This window comes from Labeo rohita, unplaced genomic scaffold (assembly GCF_022985175.1).
Source record: "Labeo rohita strain BAU-BD-2019 unplaced genomic scaffold, IGBB_LRoh.1.0 scaffold_216, whole genome shotgun sequence".
In the NCBI taxonomy this organism is placed as follows: domain Eukaryota; kingdom Metazoa; phylum Chordata; class Actinopteri; order Cypriniformes; family Cyprinidae; genus Labeo; species Labeo rohita.
Genome location: NW_026128396.1, coordinates 84,787 through 104,158, shown reverse-complemented (window position 1 = coordinate 104,158; position 19,372 = coordinate 84,787). Strand labels below are relative to the sequence as shown.

Genomic DNA, 19,372 nt, shown 5'->3' with positions numbered 1-19,372 from the left:
TCACACTCTGTTTTAAAATTTACACTTTCAGTGTCTACATCCACACTAAAGACAGTTAAACTAGCACTTTAAATAGTGTTACTTTTTTAACACTTGCATAGAGTTTAAAACAACACTGTAAGTGTTGACCAATAACACTATTATTGTGTTTTCCCCTCCCATTTACACCATTAGTGTTGAAACTACACTATGCGTGTCAACAGCTTAACACCAAGAAAGTTATTTCCACACTAATATAGTGTTCATACAAACCCTGATTTGTCATTAAATGTAATCTGCATTCAGTTCAACTAAAAATACATAATGTGGGCATTCAATAACAGCCAACACACTGTGTCAGTTTGAAACTTTACTGGTAACCCACTGGTATGACCAACATCAATGTTGTAGAGTGTAGCAGGAAGATAAAGACATTGACAAGGACCTACTGATACAACAGGTTGAGCACAAAGTGGACTTTGAGTTCGATAGGACTCAGGGTGGTGGTTCTGTCAGAAGGGATGAGGTGCTTGTCCAACCACACAGAATAAGGTGATCATGCCCTTGATCCTTCTCAATACCAGTAGGTATGGCTGGTGGTCCTCCATCTAACTGAGATGGCCTTTAATACTGGTGCAGATACAGGACTGTAAACAGCCAAAACAAACATTAGTTTAAACAAAGAAAGGTAAGGTGGGGAAAAGATATTTACTATGTGCTTTGATAAATGCATAAAACCCGCCACTAGTAACTTTTGATGATGAAATGTGCTTTAAACGGTTAGTTCACCCAAAATAAAAATTCTGATATTTTCTGATAATTTACTGATCTTCATGTTGTTCCACACTCAAAGGTCTTTTGTTCAACACCAGTGAATATACTTTAATGAAAACTGAGAGATTTGTCCATGCATTGAATCCACACAGCTACCACCTTGATGCTTAAAAAGTTTTCAAAGAGATTGTAAAACTAATTTACATGAATTGAGCACTTTAGTCCAATTTTTTTGATGAGACGGTCACCTTATATGATAAACAAATTGAAATTAGGCTTTTATTCACAAACAGCAATCAGCAAACAAATGGTTCCTGTGAAAGCTCAAACGATACTGCATAATATGAGAATGAATCTCACTGGTTCTCTTGCTTGAGGTTCTGTTTACCATATCTGATGTTTCAGTTGATAAATGTTTATGTGCATAAAAGCCTAAACTCAATATGCCCATCACACAAAGTGATCAAGTCTCTTCAGAAAATATAGAATAAATAACTCAATTCATATGGATTAGTTTTATGATCTCTTTATGAACTTTCTGAAGCAAATAATTACATTTGTGTTTTGAAGATGACATGAGGGTGAGTACATGGCTACTTTGATTTTAGTAAAATATCTCTTTAATCAAAAAAAAAAAAAAAAATCTTTGCAAAAGTATTGAGTTTTACCTTATGGAAGTGCACAAGTCTGTCTTATCCTTATTTTCTTCCTCATCACTGGACTGTTTTTCCAGGCTTCTTGGACAATCTGATTAAACATGACAATACAGGTGACAAATTAAGACTAGTAAAATGATGGAAGAGAATTGTTACACAGACAAATCAAATGTTAATAAAAACATACCCATTTGCCTTAGCATCTATACTGAAGCTTTTGCTGTCTGATGCTTATTGATTTTGCCTTGCTCCGTTTCTTTATGGTCAGCTGACGAGAATGAAGGAATGAGGACTTGAGTGAGGGTCGAGAATCTTGTGGGTGACTAATAGAGAAAAGCAAAATTTCATGATTCAGATCTGTCAGGGCTTAATTCATACAGACTTACAGATAAACCTTTTACACTGTCATATTATGGACTATTATATTAACTCCAGAATGGCACTTCAGGTCAGCGTGCCAGTAACGTTAGCTCCTCGAGTTATCTGTCCCACTCTAATGGACAAATGCACACGACATTATGACGAAATGACCGTTGTGTTTTTTTCATTTTCTTTTTTAATGACAGGACGTGATTGCTGCTGTACTGTGAATCTCAAGCACACCTGCATTCTTATCATGGGTTTGTATTCTGTTTTATTAACAGTTCTATTTAACATTAGTGTTAAGTATCAGAAAGAAAATAGTTATTGAGTAATTTATTCTATTGACTTTCACAACAATGTGAAGTTGTTTGCTGTCTGATGCGTCAGAAGCCACGTCACAGACAACGTGCTAACGTTACCAAAATGATTGGATTGATTACTTTTGCATGTTAACCTTGTGTGTATAAGGTGTGTTCAAACTGCTTGTCATTATGTATATGGTCATTTTGTAATGTGTTTTGTGTTTAAGGTGATGGGCAGTTCAAGATTGCTGTCGTTTAAAAAGTTAATGACCACTGTTGCGGTTGTGAGCTACAAATACCCAGCAGAGGCGCCACTTACACAGGAATTCATACAGAAGTAAGGAACACGTATGTTATGAAATGTGTATGTTGATTTTCCATCTCCAACCTGCATGTTACTCTGTAGTTCAGTTTCATTCATTTCATTTGTATCATTATCCATTTCTTTTAGAGTTTTCCTGTGAAGAAATCCTAAATAAGGGTTGAGATGAAGGCAACCAAGTGGTTATGCATTCCTCCAAGACTCTTGTATGATCAATTTCGAAAATCCATGTAATATTTCAGTTTTTAAATTGAAAAAAAAAAAAAAAATGGTACTTGTATTAAACATGCAGTTAAATGGGAAATAATACATCCCCTGTAATGAATTGCATCACTTCAATGATATTTCTGTTACAATGAACTTCAAAATTCTGTTGTCAAGCCACTGGAGTCACATACTTTATACCTTTCTGGACCTTGAAAATGGTAGTTGCATAGACAATCAACAGAGGGACAGAAAGTACCCAGATTTAAGTCTTATGGGTTTGGAATGGTATGAGGGTGAGTAATTGACTGAATTAACATTTTTGTGTGAACTATCCCTCTAAACAATATTGTTTTCTCTCATAAGAAAAAAAAAAGTTTTGAATCTTGATTGTTTTACAGTTTGAAGTTTAAATTTTGTGACCACTTTTTAGTACAACACCTGTATTTTACAGATGCTCATGTTTTCTTTCTTCTTCTTCTTTTTTTTTTAATTCTGTCCGTTACTGTTTAAAGCTAAACTGTCTTTTACAATACAGGCATTTTGCCTGAGTTGACACATTGTTAAATGAATTGAGTATTTGATATTGTTTAGTCCTAACCCACTTTAGGCAAACAAAAGCCAGTACTTTTTCCGTTTTTTTTTTTTTTTTTTACGGAATGGAACTGATGAGAGATTCAGTGGGACACTGGAGCTGGAAAATAAGACTGGATCTCTGACCATCAGTCACATCAGAACCAAACACACTAGACTTTATCACCTTAATATCACTGGCAACCAGTGCACCATATTCAACAGAATATTGTACAAAATATTAACTATTATATTTACAATATAATAATATTGTAATACTGTCTGTTGTGAGTATTTTAAGTATTTTAACGTAGGCTAATCATAACCAGCACTGTGAGAACAAGTTACACGAGAACAATTGCGTGAACTTTTAATACTGGTGTATTATAAAACTGACAAACAAAATAGAAATGTTCAACATAACTCAGAAATTGCTTGATCTTTAAAATGGCCACTCTCTGCATGTGTCTCTAGAATTGTAACCAGTCAAAGTCACCAAAAAAAAAAAAACCCTACTTTTTTAGATTCAGTGAAGCCATAAACTTAGTGGTAGACTTCGATTTAGCAACAGTGAAGATCCCAGTCCTTCTATAAATTTTTGCTATGATGGAGTCTCTGTGCTCAGACCTCCATACTCAGGGCCGGCCTGTAGGTTTGTGGGGTCCTAGGCAAGATAATGAAAATGGGCTCCACTCACAGAAATTTGACGAGTGAAGAGGAGGCACATAAAATGACATAACATTTCAATATTTAAGTGTGAATGTGTATTAATTGTAACACATTCAACAAACATATGCAAAAATATTTAAACAACAACAACAAAAAATAGGAGTGCAAGTGAGCTTGAGTAAACAGATACACACGAAACAAATAAAATATAAATGAAGTATACACAAAAACTAAATCAAATAAACCGAGCATAAACAAAATAAACATAGGCCTACTAATATTTATAAACGATAAGAAATGCAGGCTATTTTTTTTCTCAGTATTTTGATAATTGATATTTGATCTCGGCCAAATATTGTCCTATCCTAACAAACCATACATCTACGGAATTCTATTGAGTCCTCACAGTGACGGCAGGGTGTCGTCGGACGTGGACAGGGAAGTCCGAAATTATTTTATTCATTCTATATGATTCATGTGCGATGTTGTTGTGTTCAGCTATTACTGATTGTTCTCTCCCTGAATATAGTATATTGATTGCCGGTGCTGGTTCTTTCACATAAGGCTTGTGATTTATGCTTGGAGTTTCTAACTACGGGTGCTGTGTATGAAATGCCTCACTATAATGTTTGCTGTGAATTTGAAATGTGTGTTCACGGATTAATGAGTTTATATGAATGGTGTACGTAATCAAGATATGTATATGAGACAATGCCATATGGCTGCTATTGTTGTTAATAAAGTATATTCTTTGTAATTCTTACTCTTGAGTGTGTTTGAGTGCTCCTCCCGGACCAGACCGGGTTTGAATTAAAGGTGGTGGCAGAAGGTATTAATCCGAAATAGAGAAGTTCACCAGTGGCCCCTAGTGGTGGCTGAATTTATAACAATACTATATAAAATAATGTTTTTGCCACATTCTGTGGTGTGAAACCACGTCAGATAAAAAAAATTAATAAATAAATAAATAAAAATAACCATTTTAAACACTCTGCTGATGTTAAATGAATTCGGAGCAAAAACATGTCATTAAAATCTTCTCTTTGGACAACAGGTTTGTAAACAGACTCGTTATACTAAAATAAATATGACGCACTGACTGATTCTTTCATAAGTTCGAAACATATGCCGCACTGTCAAGCGCTGGTGCGTCACCCTGGTCAGAAAGTGCGTGCGGCTTTAAGTTGCGCTGCGCACACCGATCGAGGTATGACATTAAAGTACGGCAAGAGCGATTTGAAAGCATTGAATAGCTCTTGCGGTACTTTGATTTTAAACCCGGATCTTTCTGCCATAACTGTGGGATACACAAATAAGAAACAAAAAGCATCCACAGAAGCTTCTTCTTCTTCTTAAATGGATTTTAACGGCAGCTTACCATCCTTAATGTTGCACTACTGCCATCTTCTGGAGTTAATTATCTAATAAAATATCTATAAAATATAGATATATATATTTAAATATAATCCATAAAATATTTAAAATTATATTGTTGCAAAAAGTAATATAGAAGAGAATATTTATAACCAACGCATGCAAGAAGAGCCTGTACATGTGTAGTGAGTGGGAGGTGCTCAAATATTATTTGGTGGATGAATCACATGCAGTTTAACACTGTCCTTTTAGTTCACAATTTGTCACATACCTGTTCACATAATTCAAGTGCTGTTATCTGAAAATGGTTCACATGTTTGTTTTGTTCTGCTTTTGGCATCTGGTTGGTAAGATGCAATCATATTCATTTTAAAACATCACTTTGTGCTTTAGTTTTAATCTGATAGATTGTATTTGCAGAGATGTAATACAGTGCCAAAAAAGTAGTTTTTAATCAGCAACAGGATTTTCAAGATATAAGATGCTTTAATCAAATTATCGTGAGATCTACACATGAGAAAAATATAAGCCAGGTACAATAACAGCAAATTTGTCTCTGACATGAAATAATTATTGATTCATCTGAAAAGGGACTGATGACAGACGCTACTATATTCTACAACTTGTTGCGTAGGTACTGATGTCTGTGCCTGTTTAACACGCATAAACAGAGTATGTTTTTGGCATACATTAACAGAAATTGAGGCCTTTCAAGACTGAACCAGGCTGAAGTTTTGTTTTGTGTGGACTATTGAAGTCAGGGGTGCCCAACCCTGTTCCTGGAGATCGACCTTCCTGCAGAGTTTAGTTCCAACCCTGATCAAACACACCTGTCTGTAATTATCAAGTGCTCCTTCAGATCCTAATTAGCTGGTTCAGGTGTATTTGATCAGGGTTGGAGCTGAACTCTGCAGGAAGGTCGATCTCCAGGACCAGGGTTGAGCACCCCCTGATTTAAGTAAATGATCAAATCTGTGACTGTTCTTTAGGAGTGTTTGCTGATACAGATGCAGTGAAGTCAGTGTCAGTGATGGAGGGAGATTCAGTCACTCTAAACACTGGTCTTACTGAAATGATGGATAATGATCTGATTCTGTGGAGGTTTGGAACTGAAAACACTTTAATAGCTAAAATCAATGTAACAGATGACAGCGTCACTTTATATAATAATGTTCTTGATGGGAGATTCAGAGACAGACTGAAACTGGATGATCAAACTGGATCTCTAACCATCACAAACATCTTAAGTAAACATTCTGGAGATTATAAACTACTGACCAACAGTGTGAACAAGAATTTCAATTTCAATGTCACTGTCTATGGTGAGTGAAATGTTGTTACACATATTTTATTTACCTTTAAAGTTAATATTTTGATTATTGATTAATAGCATAACTAAATAATTTTAATTAGGCATAATTTTCTTCTTTGTTATTTGTCCATATATGTAATAATCTTTTAGAATTGTGAAGAGAGGAGTGAATATTGTTCTCATATAAGACACACACTGACTGACTAATGCTGCAATAAACACTTTCTAATCTAGTCTTATTTAATGTTTTCCAGATCATCTGCCTGTTCCTGTCATCAGCAGTAACTCTTCAAACTGTTTATCATCATCACTGCAGAATTGTTCATTGTTGTGTTCAGTGGTGAATGTGAGTCGTGTGAGTCTCTCCTGGTACAAAGGAAACAGTTTATTGTCCAGCATCAGTGTGTCTGATCTCAGTATCAGTCTCTCTCTACCTCTGGAGGTGGAATATCAGGATAAAAACACCTACAGCTGTGTGATCAACAATCCCATCAGCAACCAGACCAACATCTGGACATCAGCAAACTCTGTAAACCATGTTCAGGTATGTGAAAGGTAAAATGTTTTACCATCTTATGACTGTACGAGGTTCTTCAGAAGTAGCTTATGCCTACAAGCTGAGCTGTGCTGCTGTTTATAGTGTTTATCAGATCAGAGAATTTACTCACACTAATTACTATTTTTAGCCATTGCAACACCAGGTCCACAGTCCACTTCAAACTCTACTTTATATTCTTCAGGCTCTGAATGTCACACAATGCTGATCTTTACTGCTGCTGCTGCTGCTGGATCTTTTTTGATTGTCACTGCAGTCTGGATCCGCAGGAAATACAGAAAAACTGATCAAGAAGGCAAGTTGTTACTTACAGCTTTTGATAAGTACTATAACAAAAATTACAATTATTCTAATTACTACTAGTAATTAATCACTAGTAATTAATTAGTAATCCAATTATTACTAATTATCATTTAATCAACGTTATTCTAAAAATGATTTGTGGTTTACACTCTTGCTCTTACAAAAACACTGAATTTCTCAAACTAAAAGCAAACTATAAATGAACACAGAAATGTAAACCTGCATCAATTTAATAAATGAACTTTCTCCACATTATGAGTTAAACAATGCCATCTTTAGCTGGTTTTCTAAAGAACTTGCATGTTGATGTTTTACTTGAGCTTCAGTGATGAATAATATTTATCACAAAGAAAAATAAAATGCAAATTCTTCTATAAATTATCTGGCAAATAATGTCTTTATAATGCCTTTTAACTACACCTGATAAACACATGCTCTGCTAGGCACTTTTTTTTGTTAATTTAATGCATCTATTATTATAGATAAAAGAGTTCAGTCTCGTCATAAAACAACAACATTTCAGGTGTTTATAAAGGCCATAAGATCAGCATTCAATGTGAGACACACTGACTCACATCCCTTGATATTCATGACACTTACTTTACCATAGTAACTAAAAAGAGAGTAATGGACAACAAAGTCCATTTTAAGGACATTAGGCAATTGTGAAGTTGATGCAGTATTTCCTGTGTCAGCTAAAAATATAACGGACTACTTGTACAACTACTTCAACATTCTACTTATTACGGCTCGGGAATTTCCAGTTAGTGTTCAGTGCACATACATACAAAAACAGTTTCTCATGAGAACACAGACTAGTACTACATTTTAGGGCTGACATTACACAAAAAAAAAAAAAAAAAAAGAAAAGAAAGAAAGAAGAAAAAAACAACAACAATGAAAGCTGCAAGCAGTGATGAAAAGCCCCTCACACCCGGGCTCATCGCCGACCGGTGGTGTTAGGAAAACAGCAAACACTGGGCCGTATGCGTTTTATATACTAAATATAGGAGGAATATGTCAAAGTCATGTAGATGTGCCAAACTTCCTTCTGCCAGCTGGTAGCGCTATGCCTATAACTGAATATTAGCGTGTATATGTGTTCAGGCCTGCACTTTTAACAAACATATGAATTTGGTGCAGATTGAACAAGGCATGCTTGAGTTAATGTAAGACATAACATATACTGTTACCAAACATGTGAAGTCTGACGCAGATCACACATTGTATGTTTAAGTTAATGTAAAACAAGTTATTTCCTGTTGTCAGTAGGTGGAGCTATGATTATAATACTATTTTGGCCTCTAGATGTGTTCAGGCCAGGACTCTTATCGGACATGTGAAGTTTGGACATTGGACATTGTATGTCTGAGTTAAAACAATTTCTATTCCCATGGCGAAACATCGAAATTTGTCAGGCCGTCACGGACACGCCCTCTAATGAAAACTCAAGATCTTCACAATTTAACATGGCAAAGGCCTTTAGATTAGACTGACCGAATATAATGCTGATTTCATGAAATCTCTAGGAGGAGTTTCTCACAGCGTAAAACATGTCACTTCCTGTTGTCAGCAGGTGGTGCTATGACTATAACTGAATCTGAGCATTTGCATGTGTTCAGGTCCAGACTCTTATCAAGCATGTGAAGTTTAAGGCAGATCAGACATTGTATTTGCCACACCCACTTCTGAAACCCATATCAAATGTAAATTTTCGCCAGTTCTGATGCATGTGCAAAGTTTCCTGAGTTTTTGGGCACGTTTAGGCCCTCAAAAAATATGACTTATTTTGGAGAAGAAGAATAAAATGAATAATAATTAAAGCTGCAAGCAGCGATGAAAGGGCTCTCACACCCGGGCTCACTGCCAACTGGTTGCTTTAGGAAGACAGCAAACGGTGGGTCATATGCTTTTAATGCTAATAATAATAAACAGAGCAATTCCAAGAGAGTCCTCGCACCACCGGTGATCGGGCCCTAATAATCCTTAGAAGAACAATAGGGCTCTCGCCCTTTTAGGGCTCAGGCCCTAAAAATAATAATAATAATAATAATAATAATAATAATAAACAAAGCAATTCCAAGAGGGTCCTCACACTACCGGTGCTCGGGCCCCAATTAATCATGTTCTCAGTCATTTTGTCATCTTCCACCTGCTGAATGTTACTGTAAATTTTCCTTCTGTATTTGCATTCTGAATAACAAATAAATACATTTCCCCAATACCCTGCCGCAGTTTGACTGATAAACACCCTTAGTGAAAGTACCATGTTTTTTCCCCATTTTTACCATTTGTATAACAGCACTTTTACTAAAAATAGCCTACCATCATTCTTCACTTGTAATTTTTGGTTTTATTTATAGTAAAACTATGGCTAATTTGTTTGTGAGATGGTGCTCTTACTCCGACCCCCTACTGCTTATCCCAATGTTTATAATGCCTGAATAAATGTTTGGTATTTAACAATTTTAAAGATTTAAATAATACAGTAAAATAATATAACAGTAACACAAATCACCATTTACGGATACCATGGAAATGAATGAGAAGTGGCGTAAGCTGAATCCACCTGTCGCAAATAGTCAGTGACTTCAGTTATAAAACAGCATTTTGTCTGTGGTAAACTCTAAAAATAGTTCAATCCAACAGTATTGTTTTATGTAAAACATGTTGAAGATTAGCAGATTAATCGATTTATTAAATGATAAGCCGTTTTCTCTAAAAAAAGCCGTTTATTCAGTGTAGTGAAGCCTCTCTTCCATTGACATCAATTTAAAAAAAAAAAATTTACTGCTAGACCATATGCGTTAGCTTTAGCCGTTACTCTTTTCAGCTAATGGTTGCAGGCTTGCCGTCTAGTGGCTTTGCGTAATATTTAAAAAAAAACAAAAAAAAGGTGCATCACAAGGCATAGTGAAAGTTTGTCCAAATTTATACTTAACATGACTGTGACAAATTTGACAAATACATTTTAAAAAAAGCAAACTGTGTCACTGCTTTCTGAAAGTAGTATGAAAAGTTGATAAATCTAGCAAAATTGGCAATTTGGCAACACTGGACCAGGATTGGGAAATACTGAGTTAAGGCATCATGCTGTGACATATATCTGTTTTCTGTTGGTCAGGTCTTCACTTGATTTCACCAAACTTGAACTTTAAAACTCGGGAATCAGCTTTTAAAATTGAAGAGGAAAAAATACATAAATAAAAATGTTAATTTTAAAAGATAAACAATTTTGCTACTGTTATGTCTTGCACTGAAACAAAATCATAAATCTCAATCAGTTACATTTTCACAGTTTCATTTAGAGGATTTTATTACTAAACCTGTGTTTTTTCCCTTTACAGAAATTTAAAGAGGAGGAGGATGTGGTTTAACCAGGTGTTGCCATTAGAAGATAATCAATCTTCAGACTATTTTACCAGATCCAGCTCAGTGATCATTTCACTTGGAACCTCCTGTGACACCCTGTAGTTCCTGAATCTAATGCCCTATTCGGATGGTAATTGTTTCTAATGGGGACACAAGTTATTTTCACTATTTACAGGGGGTAGTCATTTTATTGCCATCTGAATCTAGTATGTGTTTTTGTGGACAAACATCATGTGGTAATTTAATTGCAGATCTGAATCTCCATATCTATAAAGTATTTACAAGAACAATCCATAACTGCTCCACCACAGCAAGTGGGAGCAGAAAGAGAAGAAAAGCACATAAACATTCAAACTGTATATAAAGACTTATTATGGCAGCAGCAGGCATGCAATATAATTTAAAAATCTGTATTATATACAGTAATATACATAACTATATTGTGTATAAAAATATGCAACTATAGCGCAGCTATATTCCTATATACATATATAGTGCAATCTAAATCTTTTTGAAAACTCCTATTACCTGCCATTATATTAGGGGCCCAACGGCAGCCCTCGCATGTAGGTGTTTAAATATTCCTATTTCTGGCAAATTTAAACAAAACAATTAAATGCAGAGTTGCTAAAATTTATTTTAAAATAATGATGATATGTGTTGATCAGCTGGCTAAGATCAAGCTGTATTGTGTTTATCACTTTATCTGGTAGATAAATCTGTGCAACTTAGTTATTAGAAACTGCAAACGAGAAATCAACTTGGTTGATTTTTGTGAATGAGTGTCGTGTTCTGGCCACATGACTGAGTGCTCAAATGATTAGTCAGTTTATTCTAAGTCAGGCAACCACCTATTAAAAATATTAATGCAAATATTTTTTTTTTTCCTCTGGTGATTTGTATTTACTGTCATTGTATGCTATCAGTGTGTCCCAAAATTGAAGTAATTAAAATATAAACACAATAATGGATTAAATAACATCTCATAAAAAGTCCACTAAATCATTCAATCGAAATGAAAAAAAAAAAAAAAAGTGTACATGTAAATATGGCTAGTGACACAACACTGACCTTCAGTTGACACTCTAAACCAGGGGTGGCGAACTCTGGTCCTGGAGAGCCACAGCCCTGCAGAGTTCAGCTCCCACCCTAATTAAAACTCACCTGCCTGTTGCTTTGTAGTAACCCTTCAGACCTTGATTAGCTTGTTCAGGTGCGTTTGATTAGGGTTGAAGCAAAACTATGCAGGGCTGCGGCTCTCCAGGACCGACGTTCGCCACCCCTGCTCTAAACTAATGGCCCCCAACACTGCACATTTTGCATCTCACTACATCTGACACACCCATTTCACCCTGCGGGAACATGGTTGGGAACCACTGCTCTAAACCAGGGGTACCCTGCTTCTAAAGAACCACCTTGCTGCAAATTTCAGTTTTAACACACCTATCAAGTGTTCCTGGAGACCTTAATGAGCTGGTTCAGGTGTGTTTGTTTTGGGCTGACGTGACGTGGGGCTCTCACGAATCAACATTGCTGCTTCTGATTCTAAAAAAGCCAACAACAAAATAATGGACAGATGACATGACTGCAAAAAAACTGTCAAGATGCTGACTGTGTTGCTAAATCAAAGTCTACCACTGAGTTAATGGCTTCACTGAATCTGGTCATTTAAAAGAAGTTTTTTTTTTTTTTTTTTTTTTTTGGTGACTTTGATAGGTTACAATTCTAGTGACACATGCATAGGGTGGCCATTTTAAGTCCACAAGTGCACATGAAGTTTGGGACCATGCCAATAAGACTACCTCTGGCACAGCTCTCTTAAATGGGTAAACATTAAATTCTCCAAAGCTGTTCACCAAGCGAACAATTAGGTTTTATATTTATCACCAATTAAATTTGACAACAGCTGTCTCACAAATGTTCTTATTCTCAAACAGCACTGAAAAATTTTTTTTTTTTTTTTTTTTTTTTCCCTATGCTAGACCAGCCAATGCTGTCAATAGACTGTTATTGCAACTGGAGCTTTTAATAGCAGCAGCAGTGACACCATGACTTCACCAATTAATCATCGGCTAAAATTAATGCACTGGGCATGGGTGGAGACTAGTTTCGATCTGATGCAATACTTCCAAGGCCAGCATTGTTGATGTAGAAACAATACTGAAAAAAAAAAAATCTTTAAAATTATTTGTAAGAATAAAATGGGTGATTATACGCACTTAGCATTATATTTGAAAGTCATTTTTTGTTTTTTTCCATTTAAACATTTAATAGTTCTTAACTGTAAACTGTTAGGTTATATTTTTAAAATGTTATATTAAAAAAAAAAAAAAAAAAAAAAAAAGCACTTAAATTCTGCCTTTAGCTTCTTACTGGGGCAGTATAACCTCAACCTCACCCCTGTACAAGTGATAAGCATTGTTCTTGACTGCCTTTCCCAAACGCATGGTGAGGCTCTTTATTATAATAGTTTCTTATGATCTCAGAGTTTATGATCTACTTATGCTTGTGATGCTATTGGCAAAAACAGCCCTGTTTGAATAAGCGCTTTGAGCGCAGCGTCAGCAGCGAACGCTCTGTGATTGACTGCTTATGTCTTTCTACCTAACACAAATATTCGCTAACATAGTTTATTTTTGCACTTCAGATCTTATTTTACGCATTGAAATGTGCAATATATAAGTAAAATACGTTTAAAATACCATGATTTTTTATATGAGGGTCGATACTTTCGATACATTTCAAAAGTAAACTTCAGGATCGCTCCGCCCATTCCTAGAGTTCCTTGTAGTACAGTGCACAGTCTTTGTACAAAAGTCTTTGAATTCACTCAAAAAGAAGTGTAAAAGAATTGTTCATTAACAACTTCCTGTTGTGTCAGTTAAACAGCTTTAGCAAGAGAATGTCAAAGTTGAACCCCGAAATGTAAAAGATGAGTTCGAGAAAGACGTAAACAGAAAATCTCACCTTAAGGAAACTTGACGATGTCAAAGTTCAGATACAAACTTGTGAGCAATGATGATGATTATGGTCTGCATCTGCTTGTGAACCGCCAAATGAGAGAAACGATCCATTATCAAGAAACAAAAAAGGCTGATGTCTGAAGTCTTGAATGTTATTAATCGCAAAATGTGCTTTGTTTGAGAAATTAATACAATTATCAAATATTTGTTTGCAAAGTTTTCTGGTTCACCTCGAAGCGGTTAAGGTACTGTGTGCAAAGTGTTTATTTACTTGTCAAAAGTTCACTTTCAACCGTCTGGCACTGTGGTGTCTATTGTATGGCTCGGGTCCAAAATTTAAAACTCACGCGGAAGTCCATAACGTCGATGCTGTTCGTGAGACGTCGCGCGATTATCACGGCACACTTGAAACGCGCACTACACTAGCAGTATTCGTCCAAATGTAGCCAAACTTGCTGCTGTTTCGTATGTAATATCCAACATCAAATTCATGTGAGTTTCCACCTAATGCGCATATTGTAGACATATTGCCTGTTGCGTTTTCATATATCTCGAATATTTTATACAAATATGTTTTAGGACCTACATACATAGCCCAGATAACGTACAGACAGTTCTATATTGCAGCATGCAGGTGAAATTTTTTTGGTACTTTTTTATCTACTACCTCACTGCTTCCTATATGTGCTTAGATGTAAACAACCTCAAAAATGAAACTACAGCATTTGACCACTAGAGGGACAGGTCATATTTCCACATAAATTATGCTTTTAGTGTGCTATTTGCTTATAGCCTTTAGGCAACTCGTTACTAATACTATATTGCTTTTATTAGAACATTTCATTGAAAATGTTCACCAGTTCTTTAACAGTGACTTTTTGACTGAACTGGTAACATAGCCTATATACATCAATAGTACACAAGCAGTGTACATATTATTGATCTAATATTAGAGCACCATCTAGTGTCCAAACCAGGAATTCGCCTATCCAAGATCAGCGGCGCAGACTAATATAAACACGAAGTAGAAAGCGTTTAGAAACTGTTCACATTGTTAAAGACTGTTAAACAGCTTGAAAATATTTAGTAGATAATGGTGAAATTTTGCATCCAAAAACGTCAAAGGTGAACGTTTTATGAAGTAGGAATCATATTCCTGAATGTACAGATAAATTGTAAATGATTCATTGTACAAAACATATTATAATATAATTTAAGTTAATTTAATTGTTTTTTAAAGATAAAAATAAAACCAGATTTAAATTAACACAACTTCACCAGCAAAAATTAAAATAGCACTAAGCAAAGGCATACCCTGAGATGAAGACTTTGCCTTATTTCTGACTTACTTCTAAAGACAAGACACCACACAACATAATATTTGAGAGTAACCGATGAAAGGATGAACTGAGCCAATATAAAATATAATATGGAGATAAACAGAAGTCACACAGACAGGTTTCTATTAAGAATCTTTATATCATTACATTCAAAGAAGCCTAAAATGTTAATAGTGAAGTTTTTTTTAATTGTTTTCAGTACATTGTTATTTCAGATAATAAACTCACACAACATTTAATGCCAAACAAATCCACAGTTTACTTCTGTTATGAGTAAATACAACATTGCAATTCACAACATACAAAGATTTTCCTAAAAAAACTGCTTGAATGTAAGTCACTTTTTACTTGGCTGCGAAAAGCTAAACATATTTTAGATAGAACACAAAATGATATGGATTCAGTTTTTATGTACATTGCTATAGCACCATGTTTTATCTAACAATATATATATAAATGTGTATGGAAACCATACATGAAAATTGTCTTGTCAAGGCAAGGCAAGGCAAGGCAAGTTTATTTATATAGCACATTTCATACACAAAGGTAATTCAAAGTGCTTTACATAAAAGGAAGTAGAATAATCATAAAAACAATGATCACAACAACAAAACAAAAAATGTAAAATGTAAAAACTGTTTGATTTAATGATTTAAAAATAATTTAAAAAATTGATTAAAAATAAATTTAAGACAGTTAAAAACAGAAAATGATTATACATAGTGCAATCTGTTCAAACGAAGCACAGTGCTCATTCAGTAAATGCACAGCTAAACAGATGAGTTTTGAGTCTAGATTTAAATGTAGCTAATGTTTTGGCACATTTGATCTCTTCTGGAAGCTGGTTCCAAATGCGGGCAGCACAATAGCTAAAAGCGGATTCCCCTTGTTTTGTGTGAACTCTTGGTATTTCTAACTGACTCGATCCTAATGATCTGAATGGTCTGTTATGTTTATATTCAGTGAGCATATCTGCAATGTATTTAGGTCCTAGGCCATTGAGTGATTTATAAATGTGTAAAAGTACTTTAAAATCAATTCTAAATATAACTGGAAGCCAGTGTAGTGACCTGAGGACTGGTGTGATGTGCTCAGATTTTCTGGTTCTAGTCAGAATCCTGGCAGCAGCGTTCTGGATGAGCTGCAGCTGTCTAATGGTTTTCTTGGGAAGGCCAGTGAGGAGACCATTACAATAATCCACCCTGCTTGTGATAGAGGCATGAACAAGTTTCTCCAAGTCTTGACTGGAAAAAAAAAAAACATCTAATTCTTGCAATGTTTTTGAGATGATAGTATGCTGATTTAGTTACTGCTTTGTCAGACAAACTAATAAAACCACAAAGTATTAGTGCCTGAATATGGACATCAAAACAACATTATTTATTTAATAATTTAATAATTAATGACATTTTTCATTTCGAGTACAAAAAACAAAACAAAAAAAAAAAAACATTCTTCAAAGGATATATAACAGCTCCCATATAACAGTGCTGTTAACAACTGGGCCTGGCCCACCCAATCAGAAGCTTGGCCCACCCTGGCCCCACACGAGATAGCCTAACAGCCAATCACAAATTGGAGCGATATTCAGTTTGCTAGATTTTAATTTGTCTTTTTATTCTAACCGCTCACACCACCGAAACATTTTGATATTGTATATAGTTTTCGCGTTATCAATACGCAATGTATTGAAATCGCTTTTGCGCTGTTTACTTTCACTTTTGCTTACGTGATGAACGCGCACTCAAAGAATGTTTGTCATTGAGCATTAAGCAGCAAATCCTCAAGCATGGTCTGTCAGTCACGTCTCCTTACCTTTTTTTCCCCTATTTTAATCAATGATCGATTTAGATTTTTAGCCCCCTTAGCCTACCCCCAAACCTACCAATTTTATAGCTAATATAAAATGATATTAAACGTAACTGACCAAAATATGCAGGGAAATGACCATTTTTATTAACAATATAGCATAAAAATTGTTTTATAGTCGCTAATCCCACTACTACCTCTAAACCTAACCATAACTCTCTCTCTCTGTACAGTAATAAAGAAAAACATGACAGACAGATAATCAAAAATATTTATTTATTGCAAAAATTAAGCAGTACCGTAAAAACATTAATTTGGTCTAAAGCTGCTTTGCAACGATATGTATCGTGAAAAGCGCTATACAAATACATTTGAAAAACATTGAACTGAATTGAATAAATGTTTATATGTAATAAATTTTATGCTGAATCAAATAAAATTTTTCTTTCTAAATTATATCTTTTGGGGGTATTTTCACAGTCAAATTTATTAAAATTAATCAACATATGTTTTTAATTAGATTTAAAAAAAAATAATCAAATGACAACTCTACTTTTGATATAAAGTTTTTTTGACATTATCTTTTGGATTATGGATGCCTATTTTGGTCAGGAGCTTTCTAGTTTTCCCAAAGTTTTTATTGTTATTGTTATTAATATTATTGTTATTATTATTCCATAAAAACAACACAGAAACCGCAGTGTGATTTTTTTTTTTTTTTTTTTTTTCTTTTTTAATATATGATCAAATAAATAACAGTATTTTTTCCCAACACACCTGAAAGTTTAACCGATTCTTTCTTTTTTTTTCTTTCTTTTTTTTTTTTTTTAACCAGAGAATTGCAATTAGATTTGTTTCCCCAATTCATTCTGCCAGCCTGAAATAATGCACATGGAGTTTCATGGATAGTAAAACATATTTATGGATGTAAAATTCCCTGGCAATTGGTAGGTGTGGAAAAAAAAGTTAGCTGTAGGCTTTGGTTGTCATCCATTGAAACATATTCATGTTTTATTAACAAACTAAAAAACAGCTTGCATCTCCATTTGATTAATCCACCACATGTAGGATGTCTATATAAGTAGCTATAGCAGTTTGCTCTCTGATAGCCTAATCTGGAACTTTGTTCCCTAATTTCTTTCTTTACTATTTGTCTTTCCGTAATGTGCTTTTGGGAGTGACACAGTATGAGTTCCACTGACTCCTCATCATTGTTTTAGCTTTTAGACTGTTTTTTTTTTTTAACGTCTACACCTACTCCAACCCTAAACTTACCCCTTACTATATATATAAACAAAAAAAAAAGTATTAAAAAAAACAAGCATGCTTGTTATGTGGTATTTTGCTTTTATTGTTTATTGTTAAACTGCTTTATTTAGAGTTATTAAAAATGCTTCACAAGGAGGAAATGTTTGCACTGATAAACCAAAAAGGATTTACTATATTAACACACACACACACACACACACACACATTGGGTTTACATGTTTTATGGGGACATTCCATAGGTGTAATGGTTTTTATACTGTACAAACCGTATTTTCTATCACCCTACACCTAAACCTAGCCCTCACAGGAGACTGTGCACACTTTTACTTTCTGAAAAAAACTCATTCTGCATGATTTATAAGCCTGTTTCCACATGGGGACCTCACAAATGTCCCCACAAGGTCAAAATTTACTGGTATTACTATCCTTGTGGGGACATTTGGTCCCCATAACGTGATGAATACCAGGTGCACACACACACACACACAATAAACAAACAAAAATCTGTAAAATACAGTTATTGTTTTCACTGTGAAAATATTCATTATTTAATATGGGATTTAAAAGAATAAAATACTTTTCTTTGTTTTTTTTTTTTTTTTTTTTTTTGTTGTTTTTACTGTAGCAACAACCAATGCAATATATATAGAAAAGCATCCCACACATGCTCTTCTGACTGCACTGGTAACATAGTCTATATAAATGGTACATAAACAAGCAGTGTGCATAGGATAATATTAGAGCTCCATCTAGTGTCCAAACGTCTTATGTCTTGAAACGTTAAAGGAGAACGTTTTATTAATAACATTCTTGGAAGTACAGAGAAACTGCAGATGTTGCAGGGTTACAGTCGGAATACAAACTCAATAATTATATGATATACTCACATTCCAGTCATATACAAAATTCCAGTCATTTTAAGAGAATCAGATTTTTTTTATTGGCATTTATACATGAAACTATTATAAGATTCATTGTTTTTCTAAATAAAATGAAATGTCAAAATAACCAGCTTTAAATATGCAGACCTTGACCAGCATAAATTCAACAAGTATCATTAAAGCAAAGGCATACCTTGAGATAGAGACTTTGCTTTAACTTCTTTGTAAAGACAAGACACCACATAACAACATGATTTGACAGTAACCGAAGAAATTAGCTACAAATGAACTGAGCAAATATAAAAAGGAATATGAAAGAGATAAACAGAAGTCACACAGACAGGTTTATAT

General features: G+C 34.6%; 1 long non-coding RNA gene and 1 pseudogene across 1 annotated transcript; one reads left to right on the top strand and one right to left on the bottom strand.

The window, feature by feature from the left end:
• Positions 1-223: 223 nt before the first annotated feature.
• LOC127159434 (uncharacterized) lies at positions 224-1,704 on the bottom strand. Its single transcript, XR_007826445.1, has 3 exons — positions 1,597-1,704; positions 1,422-1,500; positions 224-626 (listed from the first exon to the last, which is right to left on the bottom strand). It is a non-coding gene; the product is annotated as an uncharacterized LOC127159434 (long non-coding RNA).
• Positions 1,705-4,967: 3,263 nt separating this feature from the next.
• LOC127159430 (uncharacterized) overlaps positions 4,968-19,372 on the top strand; it is a 42,286-nt pseudogene continuing 27,881 nt past the window's right edge.